This window comes from Haemaphysalis longicornis, unplaced genomic scaffold (genome assembly GCF_048455015.1).
Source record: "Haemaphysalis longicornis isolate Haplotype H1 unplaced genomic scaffold, Haemaphysalis longicornis Haplotype H1 scaffold_12, whole genome shotgun sequence".
Classification (NCBI taxonomy): domain Eukaryota; kingdom Metazoa; phylum Arthropoda; class Arachnida; order Ixodida; family Ixodidae; genus Haemaphysalis; species Haemaphysalis longicornis.
Window position 1 is genome coordinate 3,856,671 of NW_027526225.1, and position 14,192 is coordinate 3,870,862.

The 14,192-nt window shown below is 48.0% G+C and overlaps 2 long non-coding RNA genes across 2 annotated transcripts; one reads left to right on the forward strand and one right to left on the reverse strand.

Annotated features, from left to right (window-relative positions):
• Positions 1-215: 215 nt before the first annotated feature.
• Positions 216-1,993, reverse strand: LOC144162279 (uncharacterized). Its single transcript, XR_013320649.1, has 2 exons — positions 1,805-1,993; positions 216-904 (listed from the first exon to the last, which is right to left on the reverse strand). It is a non-coding gene; the product is annotated as an uncharacterized LOC144162279 (long non-coding RNA).
• A 6-nt stretch (positions 1,994-1,999) lies between these two features.
• On the forward strand, positions 2,000-5,036 carry LOC144162278 (uncharacterized). The gene is made up of 2 exons (XR_013320648.1): positions 2,000-2,798; positions 3,685-5,036. It is a non-coding gene; the product is annotated as an uncharacterized LOC144162278 (long non-coding RNA).
• The last annotated feature ends 9,156 nt before the right edge of the window (positions 5,037-14,192 follow it).

Consider the following 14,192-nt stretch of genomic DNA (forward strand, 5'->3'; position numbering starts at 1 on the left):
GGGTTTGGGGGTTCGAACCCCTCCCGAAATCTTTTCCAAGCAGCATGTAAACAATACTTACTGTTGCTTTCAACAAAACCATCCCCTTCCCAAAATTCATAACCTCCCCCGAAAAAAATTTCTGGGTACGGCCCTGCTCACGACCCATCAAAACAGTAGTCCCGGCCTATCCCAGATCAAGCAACACCGTGTCAAGACATAGTATATAGTGGTCGAAAGCAAAGCAACTTTCTCTGTTGTCCTCACACAACCATGTCAAACACAAAACGACAAGAAGCTTCTCTACAGGAAACAATGTCGCGTCAGGGCAAAGTATATGCTACATGAAACAACAACAAAACAATTTTCTCCCGACAAAACAAACACCGCACACCACACACAATCAGAAACGAAAGTTAAAAATGACATGTTTAGTGCCACAAAGCTGTCTGAAGATGCGTTGGTTGCCCTGTCCTTCAGGAGCTTCTTGCTCCTGTCGGGGGCAGGCACCTCATCAGCCGCATCGTCTGTATCACTGCCCTCGTCCCTTGGTGCTGCTGCAGCTATTGTCGTCAGTCGTTCCAACAGGCAGCCACACAACACACACTGACAATGTTGGCTGCCAGAAGAGGCCTATGAAGAAAAGCTGGTGCTACTGCAGGCAAGGAAAACAGCTCTTGAGAACTGCAATGCTGCACTTCACGACAGAGCACATCGAAGCATGTGCGGCATTGTACTTTTCTTCAGGTGTCTGGGGCCTGGACGACGAGCAGGGGGTGTCATGAGCCACGACTCGAGCAGGTGGCCACCGTCAACCCCAGAACTCGCCAGGCTTTACACGTCACGGGCAAAAGTGAACAGCCAGTCACACAAAGGCACTGTAGTCGGCAGTCACGGTCAGGGCCTTCATACTGGCGTCGCACACCTGAAAGAAATACATAACACAAATATGTACTAAAGCATTAAACAAGTACACAGTTTGAAAAAAGGAAAAGGTAATAAACAAGAGCAAGAATATAAAGAATTGGGTTACTTGGAACTGATTCACTCCGCAACTGCATGCAACGACAAACGACATCGCCGTGTTGTATGTGCCTTTTTTTTAATCGTCGCTGTTTCGCGTAGCAGGGGAATTAGAGCATGCAGGCGACCTGAGAGGAAAATTGGTTACTTACAACTATAGATAAGGGCCCTCCCACCCATCTATGCGGTACAGCTGCAAAATACAACCCCTCCCCTCCCCACCTCTTATTTCGAAATCGATAAACCCTTAAAACGAGCCGACAAGCTGAACTTGTCACCTTTTCACTATGTGTCAAGCAGGGGGAAACATCTCAGCCGAAGTGACAAGGCGCCGAAGCAGTTGACACACGAGGGGGGCGGGGCGAGGGCGATATACGTTACGCATATATTACACGGTTCCTTATGAAGTCAGTTAGACGACCAACACAATACACCTGTTTATCTTTCTTTATAAGCTTTTTTTCTTTCAAGACGCCACCCTATTCGATACCTCTGAACGTGTTCATTTTAGCTACATTTATTGACATACCTTTTCGATATCATTTCACTTAAGCGAACATAGGCCGGAGAGTTAAAAGATTATTTACATATGCATGCATCTGCTAAGTTTTTTTTTTTTTTTGACACACTATTTGATCATGCACAATTGCGAAATTTATGGGAGATCACTGCCACCACACCACACCGCTCAAAACAAACGCATTTCAGTGACTGCTTTTCAGACATCGCGCTCCTTTTCCCTTCGATGCAAAACAATTTTTTGCTTCCGTAACAAACGTAGCCAGAAACAAGTAGTACTTACACCGTGCTTACGTCGCCGGGGTATCCAAAACCCTCGTGTGTCGGAGCTCCGTCAGTGCCGACACCACAGTGTCGGTAGCGAAGAGCCTCAGAGCGCACATCACGTTCGCTTCCGTAGATAGCCCCGTCGCACCTCGAGGCCTAACGTGCTCGTTAAGTGCGTCGCACAGCATCCGCGCCGGGCCCTTGTTGACACGGGGGGCCGTATTCTGCTGGTCATCCGACGCGCGCCGGAACGATTTCCGGCGCCCTTCCGACGCGGTTGTTTAGAGAGAGGAGAAAGTGGGCTCTCACGATTGGCTCGGAGCGGAAAACGTCAGCCGGCCTACGTCACGCGGCTATATTTTGGCTATTTTTTGGTGACGTCACGTAGCCAAAGGCTCCCGCTCGTTCTCCCGCGACCGGCGGGTGAAATCCGGCGCGGTTAAGAGCGCATCGGATTGTACGATGGCTGCGTATATGCCGCCTGTGTTCGCACTTTTGTTGGAGCTGCTGGAGGAGGATCCCGTGCCTGAGCGTCGACTGAGTGACGGCGACTTTCAGCGCCGTTTCCGTGTCAACAAGGGCCCGGCGCGGATGCTGTGCGATGCACTTAACGAGCACGTTAGGCCTCGAGGTGCGACGGGGCTATCTACGGAAGCGAACGTGATGTGCGCTCTGAGGCTCTTCGCTACCGGCAGCTTCCAACAGATTGTCGGTAGCGGTGATACTCTTGGCATGACGCAGCCGTCGGTCAGCCGCAGCATTCACGCCGTTGCCAAGGCGCTGAAATTGGAAGCCCTTATCGGCCATCGAGGTGCAGCGAAGTGTCAACAGATACGAAGGTGCTGTGCGTGCTGTGTCCCTCTTCGCAACTCACAGTTTGCAAAGCGTTTTCTGCCACCATGAAACACTGTCGCACCCCGACGCCAGTCGCAGCGTTCACACTGTGGTGTCGGCACTGACGGAGCTCCGACACACGAGGGTTTTGGATACCCCGGCGACGTAAGCACGGTGTAAGTACTACTTGTTTCTGGCTACGTTTGTTACGGAAGCAAAAAATTGTTTTGCATCGAAGGGAAAAGGAGCGCGATGTCTGAAAAGCAGTCCCTGAAATGCGTTTGTTTTGAGCGGTGTGGTGTGGTGGCAGTGATCTCCCATAAATTTCGCAATTGTGCATGATCAAATAGTGTGTCAAAAAAAAAAAAAAACTTAGCAGATGCATGCATATGTAAATAATCTTTTAACTCTCCGGCCTATGTTCGCTTAAGTGAAATGATATCGAAAAGGTATGTCAATAAATGTAGCTAAAATGAACACGTTCAGAGGTATCGAATAGGGTGGCGTCTTGAAAGAAAAACAGCTTATAAAGAAAGATAAACAGGCGTATTGTGTTGGTCGTCTAACTGACTTCATAAAGAACCGCGTAATATATGCGTAACGTATATCGCCCTCGCCCCGCCCCCATCGTGTGTCAACTGCTTCGGCGCCTTGTCACTTCGGCTGAGATGTTTCCCCCTGCTTGACACATGGTGAATAGGTGACAAGTTCAGCTTGTCGGCTATCGATTTCGAAATGCGGGGTGGGGAGGGGAGGGGTTGTATTTCGCAGTTGTACCGCATAGATGGGTGGGAGGGCCCTTATCTATAGTTGTAAGTAACCAATTTTCCTCTCAGGTCGCCTGCATGCTCTAATTCCCCTGCTACGCGAAACAGCGACGATTAAAAAAAAGGCACATACAACACGGCGATGTCGTTTGTCGTTGCATGCAGTTGCGGAGTGAATCAGTTCCAAGTAACCCAATTCTTTATATTCTTGCTCTTGTTTATTACCTTTTCCTTTTTTCAAACTGTGTACTTGTTTAATGCTTTAGTACATATTTGTGTTATGTATTTCTTTCAGGTGTGCGACGCCAGTATGAAGGCCCTGACCGTGACTGCCGACTACAGTGCCTTTGTGTGACTGGCTGTTCACTTTTGCCCGTGACGTGTAAAGCCTGGCGAGTTCTGGGGTTGACGGTGGCCACCTGCTCGAGTCGTGGCTCATGACACCCCCTGCTCGTCGTCCAGGCCCCAGACACCTGAAGAAAAGTACGATGCCGCACATGCTTCGATGTGCTCTGTCGTGAAGTGCAGCATTGCAGTTCTCAAGAGCTGTTTTCCTTGCCTGCAGTAGCAGCTTTTCTTCATAGGCCTCTTCTGGCAGCCAACATTGTCAGTGTGTGTTGTGTGGCTGCCTGTTGGAACGACTGACGACAATAGCTGCAGCAGCACCAAGGGACGAGGGCAGTGATACAGACGATGCGGCTGATGAGGTGCCTGCCCCCGACAGGAGCAAGAAGCTCCTGAAGGACAGGGCAACCAACGCATCTTCAGACAGCTTTGTGGCACTAAACATGTCATTTTTAACTTTCGTTTCTGATTGTGTGTGGTGTGCGGTGTTTGTTTTGTCGGGAGAAACTTGTTTTGTTGTTGTTTCATGTAGCATATACTTTGCCCTGACGCGACATTGTTTCCTGTAGAGAAGCTTCTTGTCGTTTTGTGTTTGACATGGTTGTGTGAGGACAACAGAGAAAGTTGCTTTGCTTTCGACCACTATATACTATGTCTTGACACGGTGTTGCTTGATCTGGGATAGGCCGTGACTACTGTTTTGATGGGTCGTGAGGCCTTGTTGTGGGTATAGAGACCGGTCAAGATTCTCTTGAGAAAATTCTGTTTATTACACTGTAACCGTCATTCTGCTGTGAAGCAAAGAATGATGATGCATGTACCACAAACAAAAAAAATAATCAGTATACTGCGGAATCTTCTGGACACAATTAGTTCAATCCAGTCAAGAGTTATATTATGACATAGCACAACCATTGCACGGTGACTTTGTTTGGAAATCTCTGACAGATCATTTTACTTAAGAGAACACGATATGCCAGTATGCATCTCCACTGTTGATACAAAAAGTAAACATGCTTAAAATATTGGAGGCTGTCTCTTAACAGAGTTCACTGTCATGGTTTACTCTGACATTCTCATGATAAGTGGAAAAATGGTCACAAAAGTTTCATTTACCCCACCATTGCATGTATTCTAGCACTCAGTGCTTTGATGACTGCTTGCTTAGATTTTTAAAGTGATATTGCGATTTTTTCTTTCATGAAGGACACCTGCTTGTAAAAAATAATTATGATAAGCCAACAGCAGCATCTACAAAGGCGTATTGAATTTTTCCTCAATAAATCAGGGTGTTACAAGTTATGTTGAACTGTTTCCTTTTCCCCTGCATGCAGCAGCACCGTCCAAGAGTAACCAACACTGGGAAAAAATAATCGTGACAAAATCAACTATAGCATTTCTGTAGTACACAGCCTTATTTAAAGTGCACAGAAACCAACGTAACTTCATTGCAAAAATAAAGAAGGGCACATTGATGTTTGTGATGCAATGCCAAAACTGCTTTCTCTACTCCAGCTTGTTAAAGTGCTCATAGTTGGCATCTATTCTTGTTGAGGCCCACAGTACTGGTTGTTTGTTCAGGGCCTTCCACAACCAGCAGCTCTCCAGCTCCAGTGTGCCTGAAAATGTGTTCATTATGAGCTTAACGGCCAAAAAACAATAAGGGGTTGAAAATTTGGTCTCTATCTTAGTTAACGAAGCGTATTGCGGTATACTTTACCTATTTAACCCTGAAGGGTAGAGGCATTAAATAGGAAAATGGAATTACAAAATATGCTAACGTAAGAATACATTGCAGGTGCTCAATTACAAAAATTGCACCTCATTGCACAGTCACTGAGTTGTACCTATGCTTGTAGAAACAAGTGATTATTGTGGATGGAAACAATACCTGCGGGAAGGCGGTTTGATTCTCGGGATGTTTTAAGAAAAAAACTGAGCAAACTACTTCAAGTTGCATGCTTAAGCACCAAATTTGTGGGCGTGGTCGATTTGACGTGATACAGGCTTAGGCTGTTAGAGCAGTTCGTCACGCAGAATAGCATATTAATATAGCTCATGAAACAAAGCTAGGCAGGAAACGTATCCTCGGGTCGCTAAAGTCTGGAGGTCAGTACTCTCTTTCATTGACGTTGCACTTGCACCCCTGCTTTCATTAAAAAAATTAAAACGAGCTTGCCGTGATATTACCGCGAACCATGTATGGGTTTGTTTATTTATTGTTTGTTTTTATCGCCCGGCCACGCCTGGCTCTGTTATCTGTGTCCGCGAAGCGCGTCTTCCATTCTTTATTTTTATGCCGCACGGGCTATCTCATTCAGATAAGCAGACTGTTTCGCCCTAACGGCACTAGCCCAGAATAATCTTCTCTGATCTACAATGTTCTGTATTTCAATGGACGGTTCGAGAAACATTTGCGCCGAAAGATAAAAGCGTGCAGAGCAGACGCCGCGGCATTCGATTCGACGACACTTGTCTGCACAAGTCACTCTGTTGACCGCTGCTTCGCCGCCTCTGTATTCTTTTGAGTTGTTAGGGGAGCACAAGTTCGCCATAATAAACTTGTTTTTCCTTCAAGACAACTGCGTCATCCTTGGCTTCGTGACAATATAAGTACGTAATCTGATCGTGCGCAAAACGCGCACACATGCGTTTTGAAAAACGGGTTTAATTCACTGCACAAGCGAGAGTGGCCGAACAATGACATGGCGTTAGAAAATCGATCAAAATATCGCACTCACGTCACAGCCGTCTTATATATAACTGCCGGGCAACAGCGTACCGTTTACGTCGCTTTTCGTCCCAAAAGAACGCCCTTACGGGACGAAATTTTTGCGCAGCAACTGTACTGAGCGTTCAAATATGCCTCCTTTAAAAACAGCTGTGCCGCTCGCAGCGCTCCCTGGCGCCTCATAACGGAACAAAGTAAAAACATAAATGCGTGTAAACCTGTTAAACTAGCATTAGCAGCAACGGCAGTGCCCGTGAAAACACACAAACAGGAAAGGCTTTGTTATATCTAAACATTTTTATTAATTTCGCTTTAGCAGCATTTGAAAGTTATGAGATTGTCCCCGAAGGCGATGACGTACTTCCCGCGATCTTCGAGGGCGGGGCGGTTGGCTATTTGCACGTCATTTTGACGTCACGAACTTCCGACGCGCGTCGGAAGGGCGTCGGATAGCAGAATACGGCAGGGGGCCGTATTCTGCTGGTCATCCGACGCGCGCCGGAACGGCGCCCTTCCGACGCGGTTGTTTAGAGAGAGGAGAAAGTGGGCTCTCACGATTGGCTCGGAGCGGAAAACGTCAGCCGGCCTACGTCACGCGGCTATATTTTGGCTATTTTTTGGTGACGTCACGTAGCCAAAGGCTCCCGCTCGTTCTCCGGCGACCGGCGGGTGAAATCCGGCGCGGTTGAGAGCGCATCGGATTGTAGGATTGTAGGATAGCTGCGTATATGCCGCCTGTGTTTGCACTTTTGTTGGAGCTGCTGGAGGAGGATCCCGTGCCTGAGCGTCGACTGAGCGACGGCGACTTTCAGCGCCGTTTCCGTGTCAACAAGGGCCCGGCGCGGATGCTGTGCGACGCACTTGACGAGCACGTTAGGCCTCGAGGTGCGACGGGGCTATCTACGGAAGCGAACGTGATGTGCGCGCTGAGGTTCTTCGCTACGGGCAGCTTTCAACAGATTGTCGGTAGCGGTGATACTTTCGGCATGACGCAGCCCTCGGTCAGCCGCAGCATTCACGCCGTTGCCAAGGCGCTGAAATTGGAAGCCCTTATCGGCCATCGAGGTGCAGCGAAGTGTCGACAGATACGAAGGTGCTGTGCGTGCTGTGTCCCTCTTCGCAACTGACAGTTTGCAAAGCGTTTTCTGCCACCATGAAACATTGGGCCTCTTCGATTTTCCACTTCTGGCTCCCCGCGGGCTGCCCGCGGGTAGTCCGAGGATTCCCCGAAGCCATAGGGATACACGGGAAAATCGAATGTTGGACTGCTTCTCGGGGAGTCCGCGGTGAGCCCGAGACTAAATCGAAGAGGCCCATTGTCGCACCCCGCCGCCAGTCGCAGCGTTCACACTGTGGTGTCGGCACTGACGGAGCTCCGACACACGAGGGTTTTGGATACCCCGGACGACGTAAGCACGGTGTAAGTACTACTTGTTTCTGGCTGCGTTTGTTACGGAAGCAAAAAATGATGTCGCCCCATTGTTTTGCATCGAAGGGAAAAGGAGCGCGATGTCTGAAAAGCAGTCACTGAAATGCGTTTGTTTTGAGCGGTGTCGTGTGGTGGCAGTGATCTCCCATAAATTTCGCAATTGTGAGTGATCAAATAGTGTGTCAAAAAAAAAACTTAGCAGATGCATGCGTATGTAAATAATCTTTTAACTCTCCGGCCTATGTTCGCTTAAGTGAAATGATATCGAAAAGGTATGTCAATAAATGTAGCTAAAATGAACACGTTCACAGGTATCGAATAGGGTGGCGTCTTGAAAGAAAAAAAGCTTATAAAGAAAGATAAACAGGTGTATCGTGTTCGGCGTCTGACTTCATAACGAACCGTGTAATATATGCGTAACGTATATCGCCCTCGCCCCGCCCCCCTCGTGTGTCAACTGCTTCGGCGCCTTGTCACTTCGGCTGACATGTTTTCCCCTCCTTGACACATAGTGAAAAGGTGACAAGTTCAGCTTGTCGGCTCGTTTTAAGGGTTTATCGATTTCGAAATAAGAGGTGGGGAGGGGAGGGGTTGTATTTTGCAGCTGTACCGCATAGATGGGTGGGAGGGCCCTTATCTATAGTTGTAAGTAACCAATTTTCCTCTCAGGTCGCCTGCATGCTCTAATTCCCCTGCTACTCGAAACAACGACGATTAAAGAAAAGGCACATACAACACGGCGACGTCGTTCGTCGTTGCATGCAGTTGCGGAATGAATCAGTTCCAAGTAACCCAGTTCTGTGTATTCTTGCTCTTGTTTATTGCCTTTTCCTTTTTTCAAACTGTGTACTTGTTTAATGCTGTAGTACATATTTGTGTTAATGCATTTCTTTCAGGTGTGCGACGCCAGTATGAAGGCCCTGACCGTGACTGCCGACTACAGTGCCTTTGTGTGACTGCTGTTCACTGTTGCCCACCCTCTTGTCGACGTGCAAAGCCTGGCGAGTTCTGATGGCCACCTGCTCGAGTCGTGGCTCATGACACCCCCTGCTCATCGTCCAGGCCCCAGACACCTGAAGAAGAGTACAATGCCGCACATGCTTCGATGTGGTCTGTCGTGAAGTGCAGCATTGCAGTTCTCAAGAGCTGTTTTCCTTGCCTGCAGTAGCACCAGCTTTTCTTCATAGGCCTCTTCTGGCAGCCAACATTGTCAGTGTGTGTTGTGTGGCTACCTGTTGGAACGACTGACGACAATAGCTGCAGCAGCAGCAAGCGACGAGGGCAGTGATACAAATGACGCGGCTGAGGAGGTGCCTGCCCCCGACATGTTGATTCTTGCTCCTGAAGGGCAGGGCAACCAGCGCATCTTCAGACAGCTTTGTGGCACTGAACATGTCATTTTTAACTTTCGTTTCTGATTGTGTGTGGTGTGCGGTGTTTGTTTTGTCGGGAGAAAATTGTTTTGTTGTTGTTTTAAGCAGCATATACTATGCCGTGACGCGACATTGTTTCCTGTAGAGAAGCCTCTTGTCGTTTTGTGTTTGACATGCTTGTGTGAGGATAACAGAGAAAGTTGCTTTGCTTTCGACCACTATATACTATGTCTTGACACGGTGTTGCTTGATCTTGGATAGCCAGTGACTACTGTTTTGATGGATCGTGAGGCCTTGTTGTGAGTATAGCCTGAGACTGGTCAAGATTGGCTTGAGAAAATTCTGTTTATTACACTGTAGCCGTCATTCTGCTGTGAAGCAAAGAATGATGATGCATGTACCACAAACAAAAAAAAAAATCAGTATACTGCGAACTCTTCTGGACACATTTAGTTCAGTCCTGTCAAGAGTTATATTATGACATAGCCCAACCATTGCACGGTGACTTTGTTTGGCAATCTCTGACAGATCATTTTACTTAAGAGAACACGACATGCCAGTATGCATCTCCACTGTTGATACAAAAAAATAAACATGCTTAAAATGTTGGAGGCTGTCTCTTAACACAGAGTTCACTGTCATGGTTTACTCTGCCATTCTCATGATAAGTGGAAAAATGGTCACAAAAGTTTCATTTACCACACCATTGCCTGTATTCTAGCACTGAGTGCTTTGATGACTGCTTGCTTAGATTTGTGAAGTGATATTGCGATTTTTTCTTTCATGAAGGACACCTGCTTGTAAAAAATAATTATGATATGCCAACAGCAGCATCTACAAAGGTGTATTGAATTTTTCCTCAATAAATCAGGGTGTGACAAGTTATGTTGAACTGTTTCCTTTTCCCCTGCATACAGCAGCACCGTCCAAGAGTAACCAAAACTGGGAAAAAAATAATCGTGACAAAATCAACTTTAGCATTTCTGTAGTAATGGTACACAGCCTTATTTAGAGTGCACAGAAACCAACACAACTTCATAGCAAAAATAAAGAAGGGCACATTGATGTTTGTGATGCAATGCCAAAACTGCGTTCTCTACTCCAGCTTGTTAAAGTGCTCATAGTTGGCATATATTCTTGTTGAGGCCCACAGTACTTGTTCGTTCAGGGCCTTCCAGAACCAGCCGCTCTCCAGATCCAGTGTGTCTGAAAATGTGTTCATTATGAGCTTAACGGCCAAAAAACAAGGGGTTGAAAATTCGGTCTCTATCTTAGTTAACGAAGCGTATTGAGATATACTTTACCTATTTAACCCTCAAGTGTAGAGGCATTAAATAGGGAAATGGAATTACAAAATATGCTAACGTAAGGATACATTGCAGGTGCTCAATTACAAAAATTGCACCTCATTGCACAGTTGTACCTATGCTTGTAGAAACAAGTGATTATCGTGGATGGAAACAATACCTAACGGGAAGGCGGTTTGATTCTCGGGATGTTTTAAGAAAAAAACTGAGCAAACTACTTAAGTTGCATGATTAAGCACCAAATTTGTGGGCGCGGTCAATGTGACGTGATGCAGGCTGAGGCTGTTAGAGCAGTTCGTCACGCAGAATAGCATATTAATATAGCTCATGAAACAATTAAAGCTTGGCGGAAAACGTATCCTCGGGACGCTAAAGATTGGTGGTCAGTACTCTCTTTCATTGACGTTGCACTTGCACCCCTGCTTTCATTAAGAAAAATTAAAACGAGCTTGCCGTGATATTACCGCGAACCATGTATGGGTTCGTTTATTTATTGTTTGTTTTTACCACCCGCCCACGCCTGGCTCTGTTATCTGTGTCCGCGAAGCGCGTCTTCCAATCTTTATTTTTATGCCGCACGGGCTATCTCATTCAGATAAGCAGACTGTTTCGGCACTAGCCCAGAATAATCTTCTCTGATCTACAATGTTCTGTATTTCAATAGACGGTTCGAGAAACACTTGCGCCGAAAGATAAAAGCGTGCAGAGCAGACGCCGCGGCATTCGATTCGACGACACTCGCCTGCACAAGTCACTTTGTTGACCGCTGCTTCGCCGCCTCTGTATTCTTTTGAGTTGTTAGGGGAGCACAAGTTCGCTACAATAAACCTGTTTTTCCTTCAAGACAACTGCGTCATCCTTGGCTTCGTGACAATATAAGTACGCAATCTGATCGTGCGCAAAACGCGCACACATACGTTTTGAAAAACGGGTTTAATTCACTGCACAAGCGAGAGTGGCCGAACAATGACATGGCGTTAGAAAATCGATCAAAATATCATACTCACGTCACAGTCCTCTTATATATAACTGCCGGGCAACAGCGTACCGTTTACGTCGCTTTCCGTCCCAAGAGAACACCCTTGTGGGACGAAATCTTTGTGCAGCAACTGTACTGAGCGTTCAAATATGCCTCCTTTAAAAACAGCTGTGCCGCGCGCAGCGCTCCCTGGCGCCTCATAACGGAACAAAGTAAAAGCATAAATGCGTGTAAACCTGTTCAACTAGCCTTAACAGCGACAACACTGCCCGTGAAAATCTGAAAACAGAAAAGGCTTTGTTATATTTAAACAATTTTTATAATTTCGCTTTAGCAGCGGTTGGCTATTTGCACGTCATTTTGACGTCACGAACTTCCGACGCGCGTCGGAAGGGCGTCGGATAGCAGAATACGGCCCACGGAAACGGCGCTGAAAGTCGCCGTCACTCAGTCGACGCTCAGGCACGGGATCCTCCTCCAGCAGCTCCAACAAAAGTGCGAACACAGGCGGCATATACGCAGCCATCGTACAATCCGATGCGCTCTTGACCACAGAACAGGGAGGATTTCTTAACCGCGCCGGATTTCACCCGCCGGTTGCGGGAGAACGAGCGGGAGCCTTTGGCTACGTGACGTCACCAAAAAATAGCCAAAATATAGCCGCGTGACGTAGGCCGGCTGACGTTTTCCGCTCCGAGCCAATCGTGAGAGCCCACTTTTTCCTCTCTCTAAACAACCGCGTCGGAAGGGCGCCGGAAATCGTTCCGGCGCGCGTCGGATGACCAGCAGAATGACGTGGTCCCGCGACGTTGGCTGCCGTTGACGCACGCTGCCCTGCCTTGCGCACTGCGTTACAGTTTTGGGACTGACGCCATGCTGTCTGGGCAAGTGCGAACAGAACAGCGATGTCAAGAGTGCCCTCCTGTCATGATGGCTGCCTAGATATGTTTTGTCAAAACAGAAACACAAATAAATGAGGCTGCAAATGATTAATGATGCAATCGACCATCAATTGTACCATTATGATTAGTGGGCTGTTAAGCATTCATAGCAGTGAGTAAAAGATTGGCGCAGCTTGCCCTAGTGATGCAAGACTGACGAAACAGCAGAGCTGGCAGCCCCTCTCCCTTCGTCGGTGAGACCCGGATATGTTGCACCTCGCGTCGATTTTCCAGGACTGGCAGTGCTGGATTATTTTGTCTGCGGGCTTTCACATCTCTCCCAAAGTGGACCGTGTTAGCACGCACTAGAACCCGCGGCAACCGGCTTCATCAACTTGGCGTCTGGAGCGCGAACTTGGCGTCCGTGCTCCCCGCTTCACAAACACACGTGAGCTGGCGATGAGAGCAGCATGCAAGAGATCGCACCACGAACGCTGGGCAGAGTGTTCTGAAAGTCGAGCTGGTCGACGCCGGGCGCTCCTCACGAGGCGCACGCTCATGTGCGCTCAGTGTTTCTTCTTGGTATTCTTGGTGAGCTCCTCACGAGGCGCACGCTCATGCGCGCTCAGTGTTTTTCTTGGTATTATTGGTGAGCTCCTCACGAGGCGCACGCTCATGTGCGCTCAGTGTCTTTTCTTGGTATTCTTTGTGAGCTCCTCACGAGGCGCACGCTCATGTACGCCGAGTGTTTTTCTTGGTATTCTTGATGAGCTCCTCACGAGGCGCACGCCCATGTACGCTGAGTGTTTTTTCTTGGTATTCTTGGTGAGGTTTTCACGAGGCGCACGCTCATGTACGCTGGGTGTTTTTCTTGGTATTCTTGGTGAGCTCCTCACGAGGCGCACGCTCATGTGCGCTGAGTGTTTTTTTGTATTCTTGGTGAGCTCCTCACGAGGCACACGCTCATGTGCGCTCAGTGTTTTTTCTTGGTGTTCTTGGTGAGGTTTTCACGAGGCGCACGCTCATGTACGCTGGGTGTTTTTCTTGGTATTCTTGGTGAGCTCCTCATGTGGCGCACGCTCATGTGCGCTCAGTGTTTTTCTTGGTATTCTTGGTGAGCTCCTCATGTGGCGCAAGCTTGCAGGACGCGGAGCGCTCCTCATGTGCAATCGGGCGGGCTGAGTTTTCTGGTAATGCTCCACGGTGGAAAAAACAGCTCTGCCGCAAAAACGTCGCATAAAAATTTCGCGTCATCAGTACTCCCTTCAGGAGGGGTATTCTTCGGCCACTTTTGCTCCGCACAGTTCTAGTTGATGTACTCAAGGACGAGGTGCCCCGCTTGAATTTGTGTTACTGGAGCTTTGAGTCAGGAGGTGATCTTCCTCAGTGGGAAGCCTTACGTGAAGGAGCTTCGTTGTCAAGCTTGTACTCGTGAGGAATCCGAAGGCCAACTGCATTCAAATTTAACCTCGGCAAATTTATTTTTAATGCGTATTAAAACACATCAGCTGGGAGACGAGTGGTAGCCCCGTCAAACGCCTCGATAATCAGTCAAACCTACGCCGCATACCACGCTGCACCTGCCGGCGGATCGCGTAAACCGCCATGACGCGCCTGTGACGTTCCAGTCGACGGAGGCTTCTTCCTCTGGCCAGCCACGCAGCTGGAGAACTCCTCTGCCATGGAGGAAAGAAAAGCTTTTTTTTCCTCCATGTCCTCTGCGCACGCTTCACCCAACTGCTGCCCCGTGTGCGCGTA